Source organism: Gorilla gorilla, chromosome 14, assembly GCF_029281585.2.
Source record: "Gorilla gorilla gorilla isolate KB3781 chromosome 14, NHGRI_mGorGor1-v2.1_pri, whole genome shotgun sequence".
NCBI classification, from domain to species: domain Eukaryota; kingdom Metazoa; phylum Chordata; class Mammalia; order Primates; family Hominidae; genus Gorilla; species Gorilla gorilla.
In genome coordinates, this window is record NC_073238.2 from 88,830,221 (window position 1) to 88,849,539 (window position 19,319).

General features: G+C 42.2%; 1 protein-coding gene across 8 annotated transcripts in view; it reads right to left on the minus strand.

Annotated features, from left to right (window-relative positions):
- KLF12 (KLF transcription factor 12) overlaps positions 1 to 19,319 on the minus strand; it is a 618,595-nt gene that overhangs the window by 440,993 nt on the left and 158,283 nt on the right. For 2 of the 8 annotated variants that reach the window (XM_055360490.2, XM_063697411.1), the window contains exon 1: positions 4,972 to 5,181. The exons of 1 other annotated variant lie outside the window; for it this stretch is intronic. The gene's annotated coding sequence lies outside the window, so the exon portion shown is untranslated. 5 more of the 8 variants (XM_055360485.2, XM_055360489.2, XM_055360486.2 and 2 more) reach the window with 5 other exon arrangements.

Below are 19,319 nucleotides of genomic sequence, written 5' to 3' on the forward strand. Positions count from 1 at the left end.
GATAATTTCAAAGTGAGCACAGTATTACTAAAGATAGAATTTTTTTTAAAGACTGTTTTTCCCCCTTTTTTATACACACCTGTGGCTTTTTACTGTATTTATCAGTCATGAAATTTTACTATAATTCTTGCTCTTGTGTATGGTGTGTGTGGGTAGGTTATGTACTAATATAGACTACAAAAACACATATGAAAACATATAAAGATAAATACTAAATATACACATACACATATAGATATATAAGATGATGAATATATATGTATATACAGTATGTAGTCATTCTTCAGTACCCTTGGAGGATTGACTCCAGGATCCCATCCCACAGCAGATACCAAAATCCATGGATGCTCAAGTCCGTTATAAAAAATAATGCAGTATTTGCATATAACCTGTGCACATCCTCCTACATACTTTAAATCATCTCAAGATTACTTACAATCACTTATACAATGTAAATGCTATATAAAGTTATGATTTTATTTGTATCATTTTTATTGTTGTATTTTTTTTCTTGAATGTTTTCAATCTACAATTGATTGACTCCCTTAATGCAGAACCCATGAATAAAGAGGGCCAACTGCATACATACACATCATGCCAGGAATTACTGTGAAAGGCCATATATACTGAGAAGCATGGCAAATGTCACACTTGGGACACAATTCATGGCTGTCAAAGCCAGCAGGTAGTTATCGTGGTAGCTTCTACAGTCACTGATAGGGGTGGGGAAACTATCCCAAAGGTCTCCTAATTTATTCCGCTCTCACCTTCCATGCAGCAGTACAGCAGTAAAGGCTTCCTGCTACTTCTGCACCAGACAGCAAATGTGTTTGGAGCAGTCTAATTATTACACTAATAAATATTCAAAAATGTAGACCATGAGAGTAGCAACAAAAGAAACACATGACTTTAAGTTGAAAAAAAAAAAAAGACAGGAAGAAAGACCATACTAGAGCAGAATTCTTTGGGTGAATATCCTGTAATCTACTGCCGACCAAAACAAATTTTTATGGAGCAGTAAGACTACTCAAGTAGCCACTTTATGACAATAAACACCCAAAACGGAAAAATCCTTTTGTAACATAATTACTGACAATATAGAGAGAAAGTAACCATTTAATCCACAGCATGTGTTCCCTACCACAAGAACTCAATAGCTGACATCAGATGGGGTGTGGCCGACCTAGGCCCTAAAAATGAATTCTGGCGGGTGGAATTCAGGCAGCTCTCTGGGCTGGGCTTGGGATCCAGAAACTAAGCAGGTCTAATAGAGCCTAAGACTGTTGACCTTCCGGGCATAGGGCAAGGCCCATCTGTTTACTTGCTTGCTTTTGGGAGGAGTGGTTGTGGTAGATGAGTTAAAGCTGTGGTTATAGGGCGTTGCCAGTGATTTAATTTTAATATTTTTACCCTTACATTCTGTACACAGTTAAAAGTTCAAAACTGTGCATAAATTGCAGGCCGAAAAACAAATAAGTGTGAGTTTGAAAGGAAAAATAAACACTGGGCAAAAATATAAGCCATTTCCAGTCTACGATCATACAGTATTTTCAAATAGAAAATGACAGATAAGCAACTACAACCTATTTCAGACTTATTTTAAAAATTAAAGTTGTAGCCAGCGCAGTCGCTGACGCCTATAATCCCAGCACTTTGGCAGGAGGTTTGCTTGAGGCCAGGAATCCAGGATCTAGCCTGGACAACACAGTTAAGACCCCGTGTCTACAAAAAAATTTTTAGCTGGGTGTGGCAGTGTGCACCTGTAGTCCTGCCTACTTGGGAGGCTAAGGTGGGAGGATCCCTTGAGCCCGGGAATTTGAGCTATGATGATGCCACTGCAGTCCCGCCTGCGTGACAGAGTGAGACCTCAACTCAAAAAAAAAAAAAAAAAGCCGTTTTCTAAGCAGAAAAGGTAACAATGGTGTTAATTTTGAATAAAACTGTCTTGGGATTTTAGCTCATGTTCATTAATCAGCATGCAAGTGGCAAGCAGAAAAACTTATAAACAAAAACTTTTCAAATGAGTTTGTGCCATTACTAGTTTTATAGTTTAATACACAATCTACAGCTAGATTTATGAACTTGACTGTTTCTCTCACAATATAAAGAAAACAAACCATTTGACACTCCAATTTAATGTGATCATTGTAATATTATTAATTTGCAAAAACATAAAGTCCCATGCTTTCCATGTTGTATAATGGAAAAAATGTCCAGGACCTTTATATGTTCATCTACTTAACAATATCCCTTCACTGGGTAAGGTTACTCCAAACTCTAGATTAACCAACACTGGCTTGAATTCAAAATGCTCTCAGCATAGGCCTAGAGGCCTAAGCACTTACGTTGTCTCTGCAGAGATAAAACACACCTATATTTAAGGCCAAATTATTTCAGTAAGTTGATAACAGCCTGTTTCATGATATACTGTAACATCTAAAACTCACTGGAGCCTGTTAAAGTGCATAATTTCCCTGAACAGGAGTCATGGAAAATATCCCTGAGCAACATGTATATTTTCACATGACCAGAACACGATGGATATTACAGGCCAGATGCATGTTCTTCAGAATGAACGTCAAGCATCCCGATTTGTTCTCCCTTCGGCCTGGGGAGAGTGAGTACACTAGTGTTTGCAGACCTTCCCTTTCAGCACACACATAGGCTGCAGCTGTAGTAAACAACCACCAGCCAAGAGTTGCTAAGGTCAAGGTCTCAAATGCTATACCAGGACCATTTACTCCCAAATGATAGTCATTGCTGAAAAAAGAACTTCTGGGGAGTGGGGGGTGGAGAATATTAAGGACTCATTAGCACAACAATTTTTTTCAATAAATAGTAATAAAAAGCATTCCACAATAAAGTTCAGCTGACTGCATTGCTAAGTAGTAGATAAATAACTGAAGGTTTTCAAAAATAAACAGAAACCCTCAAGAATGTTTTGTTTAACCTGACATAGCTATGTTGGTTACATGGTCTTAGTTCAAAATTATGAAAATTTTATGTGAAAACATTTCAAATTTCAAATTTTCCCAGTACATTTCATAATAGTTATTAATTGGCAGAATAATAAACCTCTTTCCTAATTTTTATATGCTCAAATTGCTCTTTCCCCAACTCAAAGGAGCTTAATATACTCAATCTAGTATCAAGACCCGTCTGCAACAATAAAGATATAACTTACCCAACTGAAACGTTTGTCCTTCAACATCCTATTTCCACTATGCTTCTACAGTTTAAAATTTTCTAACCTAAAAGTATACTCCTTTATCGGAACCAATTTCTATGTGGTCTTAAAAAATGCACACAACATGTGAATGAGGTCTGAGAATAGCACAAGCAAGCTTTTTTCCTTGAGGGAGGGGGGGTCCACTGTTTTAATTAAATGTCAGTTCTAAAAGCGTTTCTTAGAAGACGGTATACACCCACTCCTCAAAGTGACCACTCCTATTCCCATCACAAGCTGCTTCTTGCTAAAAGCCATCAAATTTATTTCAAAGCATTTACTTATCTAAACAACTCTATCGTCCAGTAAGAAAAGGGCATGGAGGCGTCTAGGTGGTTTTGCAGAATGACGTGTATTTGATTGGCAGATGTCTACCCAAGTCACTAGATGCACACGCACTAAATGTAAATAGAGTTGCTCGTCTCTCCGACGTTACAGGGAAACAGAGAATCTTAACGCTGGTGTAAAATAAAATATCAGAGTGCTCGGCCGAGAATTCCATTAGCCAGTGGAATTATCTAAAACAATCCATACAGGACAACACTTTAGCCATCTATACAGTTAAATTAGAGTGCTGACAATACTAACTACGCAAACCGTTTATCCAGATTACACATTCCGTTGTATTAATACTCTTTAACTCAACACAGTCAGCTTTTATCAGCTGAAATAAGACTATTACTATTAAAGTATGCAAAACTCGAAGCGCAGGGTGAAGGGGGTTGGGAAGCTGCAGGGCATATAACAAAGGAATTGGTACTTTTTCCAAGCATTTGCCTCAAATGCACTGCGAAACAAAACTGTTGAGTGCACCCCACCCTTTTCCCCAAAGATAAAAGTTTTCAAAGTTCTTGCAGACAGCTCGCTACCCAACAAAAGCAGGATTGATTCTCCCCGTAGGGGAGCATCTAACGTGAACACCAACTAATGTCGCGGAGGTCAAGTCTGAACCCTCAGAGTGAGCTTCTGAGGCAAGAAGTGGCTCCCAGGACGGCTCTGCGGGTTCCCGGCCCGGGTGGACGTACAAAGTTGCCCCTTGTCAACTCCGGCCAGGTCCCCCGTAATTGAAAATAACAGCCACCGGCCAGCCCCTGGCTACTTGCATGGACCAGGCACTGTAGCAAGTGACAGTTACACATCATTACGACCAGAGACAATAATGAATGTAGCACCAGGAGCACTATTCATGCCAGCAGTGTCATCTCCGCCTTAACCCCTTCTCCTGCACTCTCTCCAGCGCGCACACACAGCCCACACGGCCCCGGTGCGGAGCTATTCATCCACCCCGCTCGAGGCCGGGGGGCCAACTACTTCCACGAGCCCCCCTCTCCCCCCCAAGTTCAGCCCTGGGGTTTTATTTCTCATTCTTGGCAACTGTCAGGCAAACACTGCAACCAACAATTCCACTAGGGGTAGAAAAACACTTGCTTAATTCACGTTACTTGATAACTTCTTTTGGAAAAAAAAAAAATTAGGGGAGGTGGGGAAGAAACCTCCTTCTTTCTTCTCCACGAATCCGACCGACGCTACTTGCTTTGCAACAGCATCGCCCTTCCCCGGCCCCCTCCCGCTTCCCAGCACTTTCCCCCTTTAAGAACACAGACCAACCAAAATGATTTAACTTGAGCAGATGACAGAAGGAAAATAAAACACGTTAAGAGAATACGGTCTGATTTGGGATGGCAAAAAAAAAAAAAAAGAGGAGGGGGTTGTTTATTTTGATAAGAAACGGAATCGGCACAGACCTGAACAGAAGCCGCAGAGCAGGAGAAATTGTTTTCTTTCCCTCACACAGAGTCCCCCTCTCTCTCCCTTTCTCTCTCTCACACGCGCGCGCGCACACACACACACACTCGCACACACACGGCGTCACCCGCGCACACGCACACGCAGAGCCTCTCAGCGGCTCTCTGCAGTTCTCAGGAAATGAATGGGGGGCAACCCGGGGAACTGTTGTACTTGCAAATGACTTACCCGGATCACATGATGCGCTAAATGTAGGGTGGGCCGGTGGGTGGAGGCTGCCGAGATGCGAGCCCCGGTCTAGTGTGGGGAGCCTCGCCAGGCCCGCATCGAATTACCCCGGGGCCCAGCCGAGGGGGTTGCAGGACGCCGCTTCTCCTCCCTCGCAGCCCGCAGCTCAGGAAACCGGAGAGGCGCTTGGGGTGGGGTTGGGTGGGGTGAGGTGACGGGGGGGCCGAAAACAAGAAACCCCCAAACAAAAGAGCTCCGGGTCCTCCTCCCCAGAAACAAAGCCCCGCCGCTGCCGGCGAGCCCCGGGGTGGGGCCGAGGGCGGGGGCGGCGGCGGGGAGGGGCTCGCTCAGCAGGCGCTAAATCGCTTTATTGCCATAAAATGGGGCCCCCGAGCCGCTCCGCCCGAGGATTAGGAGGCGGGCTCTGAGTGTGATGGTTGAAATCCCCTGTGGGAAACTAACCCCTCCCCGCTCGCAGAGGTAGAAGGCAACACCCACTGCCCGGCCCTCGCCTCCCCGCCCGGACCGCCGGGCTGGGTCCGCGGCGCCTCCACCCCGCCCCACCCCGCCCCACCCCTGCCCCCGCCCTCCGGCCCCGGGCCTCGGCAGCGCTTCCCTTTCACCTGCACCACTTTGCTGCGGCACCCCAAATAACCCACACATGGCCCTGGGAGCTCGGGGAGTCGTCGGCCGAGGGGGCCCGCGGGGGCTCGCGGAGGGAGGGACCCCTGGAGGGCAACTCGCTGGGCAAGGACTCGCGCCGAGCCGCGAGAAAGTCCCCTCTTTTGTGTCAGAGCGCGCCAGGCAGGCTTAGGAGAATTCGGGGACCCAAAAAGCGTGCAGCCCGCTTGGGCCCCCAACCCTCGCCGCACCCGGCCGGGTGGGGGCGCGCAGTGGAGGGAGGGGGCTGTCGTCCGGGTCGAACCCGCGGCTCGCCCGCCAGCGAACTTGGAAAGGTGTGGGCGGAGCCGGCCCCGGCCACCGGCCGGGACTGTGGGGCAGCTCGCGGGTACCGCCCCCGGGCGCCGGGCATCGCCCGCGCCGGGCAACAATGGGGTCAGGCAGGGGCAGCCCCGCGGGCGGTGCCCTCCGCGCGCCGGTGGGGCGGGCGGAGGGCCGGGCGCGGCAGGCAGGGGAGTCATTGTTTGGGTTCCGGAGCGACGCACGTTGCGGGCGAAGCGGGGGAGCCCCTTCTCCCTGCGCTTCACCTTGGCGGGATGAATGGGGGCGAGGCGGAGATGCGCGCCTGGCCTCGCGACCCCAGCGAAGGGGCCCCTGCCTGCGCCAGTTCTGTGGGAAAGCAGGCAAACTTGGAGGACTGGGGCAGAGGAAACGCGATCTGCAGACCCCCGCGGGGCCCGGGGGCGGCGGGGAAGGGAGTCCAGCCCCACTGCCCCGCACCCAGAGCGGAGCCCCAAGAAGCGGACGGCCCGGAGCCGAGTCCTTGACGCTTTCCCCGGCAGCCCCTCCCTCCCCGCCTCCGCGCCCCGGGGAGCGGATCCGCGGGATTGTGGGGCGGGAGAGGGAGGAGGCGGCCGGGCCGCCCTGCAGTTCCCGCGGCGGCTCGGAGGGCGCAGGGTCGGCGCCGAGCCGGAGGGTCGGCGGGGGCGGGGAGCAGACGGGGCGGAAGCGGCCGGGCGGGCGGGGCGCGCGGCGGACGGAGGCGGGAGGCGGGAGGCGGGAGGCTGCGGGCCCGCCTCCTCACCATCCTAGGTGAGCGCGGCGCTCCGGGCACGACAGTATGCCCCTGCCCCGCGCCCCCGGTCCGGCCCGCCCCGCGTGGGAAATCGCCAGGGCTGTGGGAAGGCCGGGAAGGGGAAGTTTGTGTGCAGAGAGAAAGCTTTGCTGTACTGTGGCGTGGAGTGGGGTGGGAAGAGAAACAAGGGAGAGGCCGAGAAACAGGAAATGAGAGCGAAGGCACGAATGTGCGCCAGGGCCAGCCGGGCTCCCCATCGGTGTGGCGGTTTCCAGCCACTTCAGGCGCGATGTGCGTTCCTAATGACAACAAAGGCGGCGTCTGCCTGGTGCGTTCTCTGCCTCTTGCCACTCCTAGGTTCTGGGGAAAATGGGATGGGTGGTCCAACCTAGAGGAGGGGTCCCACACCCTAAGATGCGTCTTAGCAAGACAGCAGGATTCAGAGGAGGGGTCTGTCCTGGTCTTGAGGTTTCGAAGAGAAAGAAATGTCTGAAATTTGTGGAGCACTGCTCGAGTGAAGTAGCCTCAGCGGCGGGAGCGGGAAGGCGCGGGCGCAGCGAGGGCGTCGGGAACCCAGTGGGACTCGGGGGTGAGGGGTTGGTTGCCGGGGTGCGGTCTCTGTTCCGGGGAACGCAGCCGCAACTCCCACTCCCTGATCCGATCCTGGGCCTAGGGTAAACAGCCCCTTACACTCCACTACACCCGGATGGAAACGACGTGAAAACACAAGTTTGAAAAGCAGCAGAATATCAACAACTGCGCAGGATTTCAACGAGAAACTTGCCTCTACTAGAATCACTGTGAAGTTTCCCTCTAGGTGGGGCAGGGAGTGAAGGAAGGGAGTTTCACTGTAAGGGTGGAAGGATGCTGTAAGAAATATGTCATCGTGGCAGTTCTTGTACTAACAGCTCTTTCTCGAGTGAGCTGAGTGGCGGATAGACCATAAATATATTCTATAGCGGGTGCTTCTGCACGTGGAAAAGCAAACTGCACTCCCTTCCTATGGCAACAGCCGCGGGCTTGTTAGGAGAGTGATGAAAGATAGAAAACAAACTACAAGAATCCATTCCAGAGGGATAAGGAAACTAGGGGTAGGTCAAGGTTAGTATCTAGAGTCTGGATACCCTGTGTGGTTAAAAAAAAAAAAAAAAAAAAAGTACATCAAGCATTGGGGGGAAAAGATGCAGATTTTAAAAATTGTTGACAGATATGGAGTAGAAATCTTAAGGCAGCTTCCTAGCTATGAACAGGAAAAGGAGAAAAGAGAAAAACAGGTTTAGAAGAGAGAATCACTTCATTGTGTGGACTTGGGGTGCGTGTAAAAGAGCAAAAACATTTGAAATAATACAAAGCATGGATGATAACGGAGTGAGATCACTAGAGTGTGTGTTTGTGTACACACGCATGCGTTTCCAAACTAGTTCTTGTAATGCTATCTCCATATAGAATTTAGATTTAAAGAAAAGTAAGGTGTGGACGGAAGGGAAGAAGATAGGGAAAAGTACACTACCTTGGCAAAGGTGCGGATTTTTAATGTTTAGACCTTTTTCCTCTCTACCTCTGTGTTTGCAGAGATGTGAAAAGTCAGAAAATGTAAAGATGGCAAATTTATTTCAATCCTTAATTCAAGAGGACCGTGTAAAAGAATGTGTAGCGAGAAACTACGGTCATAGAATTTGGGGGTTGAAAGTATCTGTCGAATCCAATACTATGTGGCTTCAATCCTGTTTAAAACCAAGATGATTTTGATAATGATAACCCATTTCCGTAACTATATATAAAAACTTCATTTACTTAGTCTTAGATAACCAAAAGAAGGATGAATTATGAACAAAGATAAAGTTTGGTATTCTTAATTTCTTACACATAACGCATGCATTGAGTTTCTTTTACCTAACACATTGTCCAGAAAAGAAAACCACACCCAAACACCCGCAAAGCAGATAAAATATCTAATTCAAACAACAGGAAAATTTACAATTAGAAATAATGTTAATGTAAAAGTAAGTGTTACCTGCCCACAAACTTTTTGCCAGCTCTTCTTATACTCAACCAGTGGTGATACTGTCTTTGTAAAACTAGTGGTTAGAAAAATCTTTTTTTATTTTTTATTTTATTTGTTTATTTATTTTGAGACGAAGTTTCGCTCTTGTTGCTCAGGCTGGAGTGCAATGGCGCGATTTCGGCTCACTGCAACCTCCGCCTCCTGCGTTCAAGCAATTCTGCCTCAGACTCACAAGTAGCTAGGATTACGGGCATGTGCCACCACGCCTGGCTAATTTTTGTATTTTTAGTAGAGATGGGGTTTCTCCATGTTGGTCAGGCTGGTCTTGAACTCCCGACCTCAGGTGACCGCCTGGGCCTCCCAAAGTGCCGGGATTACAGGCGTGAGCCACCGCGCCCGGCCAGAAAAATCTTTTACAGTATTAAGAGCATTACCTATACCTCACCCAGATTTATCTAAGGTAAAAACTCTGTTCAATATCTGTGTACATTTAGAGATTGTAAGGCTTTGGATTAGTGAAACCATAGATGATTTAGCACTAATACAATTTCAAGGAATAGGGTAGGAGTGAAGTCCCTTTTAGAGGTAAAAGCTATGTTGAAAGATTAGAATTAACTAGAAATGAAAATAAAGCTGATTTCCAGAACTCTGAACAAATTTTAAAATACAATCTTGATTTTTTTCCTAAGGCCCAAAGTGAACATGTACTGTTAGGTTTTCAAGCCTCTATTTTTCATATGTCATATCTTGGCAATAATGTGCAGCAAAGGGGAATTTTCCTGTTCAAGTATGAGAAAGTGAGAAAGACATGTAAAAGCCTTCCTGTAACTGCAAACAGCTGGTGATATTATGTGATTACTTGGTAAACAACATGTTTTGATTTGGGGGATGAGCTGTCTGCAAATTAGGGGGAAAATGCCATTTCATAACTTTGTTTTATTGCAATCAATACAGTTTTCGGTCCTTCTAGTTTAAATATCTTCATCACATCTTCAGATGTGTCTTCTTTTCCACCTTCCTCCAGTCACTTTCATGCAGGCCTTTTCCAGACTCACCTCCACTATCATGTCTGCTTCCCAGCTCTGAGCTCTGCATCTAGCCCCCTTTCCCTCACATGCACTAATTATAACATATCTGTCTTTACGAAGCCAAGTTGGCACAAATTAGTTACAACAAAATACTGTGACACATAAAGGCCCCACTTCCATATTCATACCTCATACTTTCCCCTCCAGCCCGTGCACACACCTTGCGATGATCTTCCTCTGTCTTCTCTGGAATCCTCTAAAAACGATTCCTGGATACCCCACATACATGTATACATATCCATCCTCTCATCAAAAAGTTATCTTTCCCTTCTTGGAGCTTCTTGTGGTATAATGGAAAGAGTGCTTCAGCTGCTGACTAGCTGGGTTTTCATCTTTTTTCTGATTCTCTATTTTTCCACCTACTTAAATAACATTTTCCCCACATTGAAAGATTAAGATTTATTAGATGCTTACCTGCGCCAATGGGAGATATACTGGCCCAAGTAAGCATCCAATAAATGTTGATTCCCTCATTTATTCTTCAGGTTCTCATGCCTTTCTACTTCCATGAAGTATTGTAGGCTCACCTATTACATGTAACCCCTTTCAGAACAAGAGCTATACTTTAATCACCTATTTAGCCTTTCTTTTACCCTCACGCTGTTTTGCACATAGTAGGTGATTAATGAATGCTTCTTGAATCAATGAAACAACTATAATATATAAACATAGAATGACATACACTAAAACACAATTTAGCAGAAAACTTGAGTTTCCATTTGGGTGCACATATTGAAAATAACAAAATTCTGCAATGTGTCGATAAATACCTTTTGAACATTAATTCTGGCAGTGTTCCTCAAGCAACTTTCTTCTAAGTAGAAGTTTTTATATAAATATAATAGATTTGGAGCATTCCATTTTCTCTTTCATATGGAATTATTTAAAAATTATTCAATTATATTCCTCATTTTTTATTAAAATTAGATAGCATTCTACTGTGTTAGATTAAAAGCATTCAATTTTTTAATACCAGAGGGAAAATTCACAGCAAATTTGTTTTAAAAAAATGACATTTGCAAATTTTGAGGTTATAAACATTAGAGCTGTAAAGTAATAATCTGCATTTTAAAATATAATAAATTGAGGCATATGAGATCTGAACTATAGGTATCCTTGCTTTTTTAACTTTACAAATGAAAATAGTATTCTCCATGGAAATAATTTAATTCCACTAAAGTTTATCTAGTTTGCAAAATACCACTTTAATTTCCTGCTATATACAATACATTAACCTAGGTATTATATTAAGATGAGCTTAGATAAAACTAATAAATAACTATATAGCATGTAACATTAGAATTTTCCCAAATTTTTGCAATTGTATTTACATAATAGTGAATATCTTAGCTTCTTCTTGTGAAAAAAAATACATTTTTATTTTAGATAGTTTCCTCTAAGTTGTGTTACCGAAACAGAGAATATGAGTTTATTTTTACTGTTATAGAAACCTACTGCCAAATTATTTTTCAAAAGTATTTTATCAGTTTATGGCCAGCTGCAATGGCTCACACTGACAGGCTCAATACTTTGGGAAGCGGAAGTGACAGGATTGCTTGAGGCCAGAAGTTCGAAACTAGCCCGAGAAACGTAGAGAGACTCTGTCTCCAACAAAAATAAAAAAAATAAGCTGGAAGTGGTGGCATGTGCCTGTAATCCCAGATGCTCAGGAGGCTGAGGTGGGAGGATTGCCTTGGTGAGCTAAGATCAGCTTAGGCAATTAAGACCCTGTCTGTAAGGAAAAAAAAGCATTTTACCAGTTTACAATTACACTATCATATTTGAGAGTGCCATTTTCCCTGTGTTCTTGCTAGTATTGGGTGGTGCTTTGAAGTAAAACATCTTAAATTGGTAAACAAGAATGGCTTGAGTTTTAATTCCTTGATGAGTAAAGATTGAACTCTAGGAATATAAATGGGACATTGGTGGATGGGATGGGCTGAATACAACTACTGTTGCATAGCCTGGCTAAGAAATCATGAGAAACTGATATCAAATTGCTGTGATAAGAAATGAAGGTTGGAGCAGGGTGTGGTGGCTCACGCCTGTAATCCCAGCACTTTGGGAGGCCAAGGCGGGCGGATCACGAGATCAGGAGATCAAGACCACCCTGGCTAACACGGTGAAACCCCATCTCTACTAAAAATACAAAACAAAATTAGCCAGGCGTGGTGGCAGGCGCCTGTAGTCCCAGCTACTTGGGGGGCTGAGGCAGGAGAATGGCATGAACCTGGGAGGCGGAGCTTGCAGTGAGCCAAGATTGTGCCACCGCACTCCAGCCTGGGCGACAGAGCGAGACTGTCTCAAACAAAAAAAAAAAAAGAAATGAAGATTGGAAGAGGGAGTATAGCTCAGGGGTATAGCATTGGACTGCAGATCAAGAAATGAAGGTTGGAACAGCTATGAAAGACATTACAAATTCAGACCCTTAGAATTCAGCAACTTGCTATTTTGAGGAAAGGGTACAAAGAAAAGAGAATGGGAAACGATCTTATATTTCATTCCTTAATTCAGGAGGATTCATTTATTTTTAGTTTTGATAGATTTGAGAGTCATCAAATAGGTAATTGGTTCTACCATAGTTGAAGCTAAAATGAATTAGATAGCTGATAGAGAAGAATAGGGAGAAAGAAATGAAACCTGGTCAGAAACATGGAAATAAAATAAAATGAAAATAAGAGGAAACAAAGGAGGGAGGGAGATTATGATACTGATTTCCATAGCTTTCATCTACAAACAATGGAAAAACCTAACTAATGCCAGTTAAAGATACATATTTTTGTCCATCCCTTGCAGTGAAACAAGAAGTCGAAAAATAAGCAGCCACAGTTCAAGACTGTGCAGCTCCCTGGCACCCCAAAGCCCCAATCTCATTTTATTTTCCTGCTCCCTTTCTTAAATATAGCTGCCCCTCCCTCTCCGTAGTAGGAAGAAAAAAAAGGCTAAGAGCAAAACCAAGTCCGTTCCATTTAGAAAGCTTTCCAGAAGGCTCAACTGTATCTCTGCTTATATTTCAATGGCTGGAAATGGGTCACATGAGTTCCTGGAGACCAAACACAGGAAAGCAGACAGGAAGAAGGGTCTCTTGAATGGAATTTGGGACAACCAATTGGCAGTTGCCTTTTTACTATGTAATGTTTCATAATGTTTTAGTCCTAATCAGTCCTAAATTGCAAACCACTCTATTAGTGAGGCTCTCTATTGAATTCTTGCTGGCAAACAGGAAAAAAAAGAAAAATATACCATTGGCTTACAAGTTATTGGCCATCATCATTTTAAGGACATTAACTCATAAACTACAAAATAGATTGATGTTTCTTAACTATATTTTCTGCACAATGTGGTCAATATGTTATTAAAGTACACAAACCATAATGTAGTCCATTTTAAATGAATCCATGTGTGATTTACCTAAGGCAAAATGCAAATCACAGTTTAGCTTCACTGAGTTACACAGTCTGCTTATGGCTTATCCTTCCACTCCATGAATTTACGTGTCTTTGAGAAATGAACATTAATTTTTAAAAGTTGGATAAGCAAGTCACAATTAAAAAGGCAAATCTGTGTCTCCCAAAATATAAGCTGCGTTTGCATTTCATATTCAAATGAGAGTGAAGCAGCAGCACATGAGCTGATGCCTGAGAGCCAGAAAGACAAACTGATTGCTGGTTTTGCCACTTGATTCTGTGACCTTTGACAGGTTGCTCAATTTTTGTTGGGGTCAGTTTTCCTCCCAGTACAACTGGGTTGGTACCTTCTTTACAAGGATGTGAACAACTAATGAGGTCTTCCATACCCTCCCTTACAAGACTGTAAGCTCTACAAGGCTTGACAAGAATTGTGTCTGACCACTTCTCAGTTATCACCAGTCCTAACTTGGCACTCAGCACATAGCAAGTCCTCAAAGCTTTTCGATGAAAGAATGAAAGTAACTTCCAAAAGGCCTAGGATCTTCTGGGTACCCTATGATACCTGTAAATATAGTTGCCTACCAGAATAATAGAGTTATTTGTCAAGAAAAATAATCTAAAGGAATATATACAGTTTCTGTACTTTAGTTCAATAAAACGTATGTACTCAGTTAATTTAATTTGTAAAGATTAGTATTTAGCTAGATTTGGTATGCATCTCTCTTAACTGATGCAGCTTCCAAGTTAGAATACATATGAAGTTAAAATGAATCATCTCTGTGTCCTAATACAACTTTAAACTTAAAATCAATTCTTAATAAAGACCTTCCTTCCTTCTTTCCTTCCTTCCTTCCCTCCCTCCCTCCTTCCTTCCCTCCTTCCCTCCTTCTTTCCTTCCTTCCTTCCTTCCTCTTTCCTCCTTCTCCTCCTCTTCCTTCTTGTTCTCCTCCTCCTCATCCTATTCCTTCTTCTTCTTCTTCCTCTTCTTCTTCTTCTTTCTTCTTTCTTCTCTCTTTCTCCCTCTCTCTTACTTTCTCTCTCTCTCCCTCTCTCTTACTTTCTCTCTCTCTCCATCAAGACAGAGACAAACTGGATAATTTATCCATGAAGCATGAAGACTTTGGTTTCCTGGTTTTTACATTTTATCCAGTTCACAAATTAGCTTTTTGATCTTTTTATACAGAATTCAAATACAATTTCATTCTCAATTCCAAATAAAAATGGCCATAGCAAATAAAGAAATGTTACTGTAGAGCAAATGAAAACTTTTCTTAAAATCTCCTTAAATGACACTCCTATTTTTTAGACCAACATCTATTAAGCATTTACTGTGTGCCACACACCATTGGAAGCATTTTTCATATAATAATTAATTTAGTCTTCGTGGAATCCTATGAAGCTATACTATTGCTTTCATATCCTTAAGGTGAGCCTTGCTAATTTATTGCAAGTTGCAAAACTCACAAGCACTCCTGGTCCTCCTTCCCTTTTATCTTTCTCTATGTAGTGCTTATCATCATCTAATACAGATGATGCCCAATTTACAATGTTCCAACCTATAATTTTTTTACTTTAAGAAGCTGTGAAAGGGATATGCATTCAGTAGAAGCCGTACCTTGAGTGCCCATACAACCATTCTGTTTTTCACATTCAATAAACTACGTGAGATATTCAACACTTTATTTTAAAACAGGCTTTGTGTTAGATGATTTTTGCCAACTGTAGGCTAATGTTAAGTGTTCTGAGCAAGTTTAAGGTAGGGTAGGTGCATGTTTTACTTACAGTATTTTCAATTTACAGTTGGTTTACTGAGACGTAATCCCACTGTGAGTTGAGAAGTATCTGTATACTACATTGTTGTTGTTACATACAGTCTGTCTGTGTCTGCAGCCCACTTCCACTAAAGTAGGAGGAGTTCCACAAGGCCAGATAATTTTTCCATCCTGTTGGCTGCTACAGCCCATTGTGTAGAAAATTGCCTAGCATGTAGTAGGCACTCAACAAATATTTGTAAATGAGTGAATTCCCATTGCATACAATGAGGAACGTGAGGCATCTGATGCTTTCAAATCACTTTGTCTTCAAAACTACAATTACAAGGATTTTGCACAGTGCATCAATAATTGTTACTATGGAAACCATTTTCATATTTCACTTGACAGACCCAACAGATGACTGTGGGTCTCAGGACTTCCACTAGTTATCAAAGATTGTGACAAGAACAAGTTTCTTCAAAAATGAGAATGAAACTAAGACACAAAGCATGGCCATTAACTACCACTACTATATAACTGCATATTTGTATTTAAACTACTGAGTCATTTTAAAATTAAAGTGCAGTGTCACATTTTCTTATTTCTTTCACATCAATCACTATGTATTTGTAGTCTAAACGGCATTTTTTAGTCTCAAGAACTAAGCACAGTAACAAGGGAAAATATATGTATGGCTGAACACTGTATTTTAACTCACTGAGAGAAAATAGTTAGGTGGGATCATAATATTTTCACCCTCACATCATGCCTGGTACTTTTATGTCTAAGTATTAAGATGATAGATGCTATAGAAAGGGCAAATAAATGCAACGGAGAATGTCTGTTTAGTTATTTTAGAGCTGTTATATTGAAATATCGTATTGTTTACAATTTTCAACTCAACAAATCCTCATCAATTATTAAATATTTTTCTCACTGAATTAAGCAGGGCGACTGTATTTTCTCAAAAGAAAACATCAGGTGAAATGTAAGGCTTACTTTTAACATATACAAATTTTCCTATATGAATAAAATTCTATAGCTTTATTACACTACCCACCCCACCCCCGAACTAAGCAGAAAGTGTACATCGTATTTATTACATAAAGAGAAACAGAATTTAAGTCCCATTCTTTATTCCTTTGAATCTAGAAGCAGTTTTTTTCACTATTGCAATGAAAAAAATAAAACAGTTCGTGGAATTTAACCGCTGTCTAACAGGCAACATTTTGCTTGGTACTGTCCTGCTGACCACATAAAGATTATAATGAAGGTAACTAGACAAAAGTCAGGGAGCAGATGTGACCATCATATCTTGTGGAACAAAGTGCTGTGCAGTCCGTCACTATCAAACTTGTGATTATTTTTTCAATGGGATTATTATGTTAATATATGATGTATTCATTTATCAAAATTACTCGTTAAAAAAGTTTGGTTGAGTAGGGTTTGTTGTCATGATACAATTTGCTATTAGCATGCCTCTTTGTTTCATTATGAGTTATCCTCATTGTTTATATGGCTTCTTGCCTGCTAGAACTGTTATCCACATGCATGAGTTCACTGGGCAGCCGCTGAGATAAGAAACATATGGCTGTGTCTGCTGTGAAAATCTAGACACACACCATGCGTAACTCTATCTCTTTTTGTGCATGTGTATTGACTTGTGTCTGTTCATGCACATCTACTTTTGGGATCCCTATCTCTTACAATCATGTGCTAATAAAAATATTTATATAATTTAACCCCAGCAGTACTTACAAATATCACTTTTATTTAGTAACATGTAATCAAGCAGCAAATAAATATTTTGCCATTTTATCTAGAAACATCAAAGTTAGAAAAGAGACATGTAATTCTCTGTAGGTTTGGCAATAAAACCTAGGCTTCAGATTTTTAGCTCCTATCTCTGAGCCTGGTCTTGGATCAGGTTCCAAGGTTAATAGCAGACATCCTCAAATACATTTTAAACCTATATGCAAAATGTAGTGTATTTCTTATTCTTAGTATCACAGAGTCTAAGAATTATCTTCTTACAACAAGCAAGGAAATTTAATTCTTTGAAATTTCAAATCTAAAAGAAGGTTTTATTTTTAACTTGAACATGTTTTTAAAAAACAATTGCTATAATTACCTTGGAATTTTGTCAAAGCAGAACTCTTTGAAAATTGGTAGGTCCAGATCTTAATGTGAGCATACAGAAAGTACTTAAAAGGCATTAATAGCCAGCAAAGCACATCTAAGTTAAAAGGCAAAAGGTTTAAATGGTCAGAGACCTTTAAATAAAAAAGAACATTAAGCAAACATCTTAGCCATAGAGTTATAAATATGTCAGGAATACAGACTTTCCTGCCGTTCTATGAGCAGAATGATTGTTCCATGTTGTTGACCTTCACTAAGTCAGTTAACCCTTCAATAACCTTTATTTTTCCATCAGGAGCAATACCTGCTTGTAAGGAACATGCTGGACCACAGATCTAAAACAATATGATTTTATTACTATTATTATCCCCAACAGAAAAGCTGTTTCTTTCTGCAGTAAGACAGTACAAAGCTTGAAAAAACTCTACGTAGACTGTTGCCGAAACACTGGGGAGAAAAACAGATTAGGGATATTGGTTTTTAAAAGGATAAGGAGCAATGGTTTAGAACCAAATCTATCTGTGTAATATGTTTTCTTTTAAAAAACAGTCTTAATTTAGTTTCCTTTGCTACTCTATTAGTAAAAAACTAATGCTGCTTTACAATTTCATGGAGTTTTTAATTTAGAAAACTATTTTCTATCAGTTGTTGCATTTTCTTGTTACAATATATGTATAAAAATTAATGTACTAAGTGTTTGATGTGTATTTTCTCATTTAACCCTCATGATAGCCAGTGGGGTAGGTGAAATCGTTTCCATTTTAGAAAAGAGAAAACTAAGTCCAATGGAAGTTAACTTGTTTCCAAGATAACACAGGTGGTAAGAGATGGAGCTGAGATTTGCACCTACGTTGACTGACTTCACACAAGTCCTCTTAATCACTGTGTATCCTATACCCGATACTGGTGGAGATAACTTATTAGTGAACCTTTAGACACTTAAGTGTTGAAGACTTGCCAAGATTGTGTAGCCCGTGCATGTCAGGTTTGGATTCATGGATCCCAGCACATTGTTCTTCCCATTAGACTGAATTGCCATTGAAGGCTTTTTATACCCTCACTGTGGTTCATGGCTAAGGAGCTTCAGGAAAAGATGAGTGAGCTTTTCCCCAGTTCTTTATCTAGAGACTCTGAAGTTTTGCATTTTTCACATAGTTCAGACATTGTTCCTTGTGGATGGAATAGTACTGACTGCAAGAGCCTCCCTTGGGGAACAAGTGCACCCCTTCCTGGTTGGAGAAGTCATTTCCCAAATTGGAGTTTGGGGAACACTGTTCTGTAGAATGCTAATAGGTGCTGCTACACAAAGAGTTCTGTGCTGTCAAATATTTGGAAAAATTTTGGTTACACGATGTTAAACATCTTTCTTCAACCCTCCAAAGAGGGTGCTGCAGTGGCTGTTAATTTGTTAATTGACATTGTGAATCTGGGAGACTGGGCCACATAGTGTACAGTGGTTCCCCAAAATATGTAGTCACTGAGTTTTTTCAAACTCACTTTCTAACACTCTGGGAATATTTTCCAAGGAACATGAGTTTCGAAATGCTCCTTTGGGACTTACATACCACCCAGAACTCCTGCAACATTCCCTAGTCAATTGACTGTTTTATACCTGCAGTCTGACCTCAAGCTTCCAATGGCTTGTCTCCTATCCTTGCTTCTTTTTTCCCTAAGAAAACAGAAGCCCCTAGGAGTGATTTTGCACACATACTTTCACAGCTCAGCTACCCATCTTCTGATAACTCTGCCTTTCCTCCTCCTACCGTGGGTAAACCATCACTGGTCCTATCTAAAGCCAACTTCTCCATTTTGGGCTTCTTTATCTTCTCACCCATTCATGTATATTGCTCCAATAATTGTTTTCTCACTTCTTTTTTTTCTTTTTTTTTGAGACAGAGTCTCACTCTGTCGCCCAGGCTGGAGTGCAGTGGGATGATCTTGGCTCACTGCAACCTCGGCCTCTCAGATTCAAACGATTCTCATGTCTCAACCTCCCAAGTAGCTGGGATTACAGGCATGTACCACCA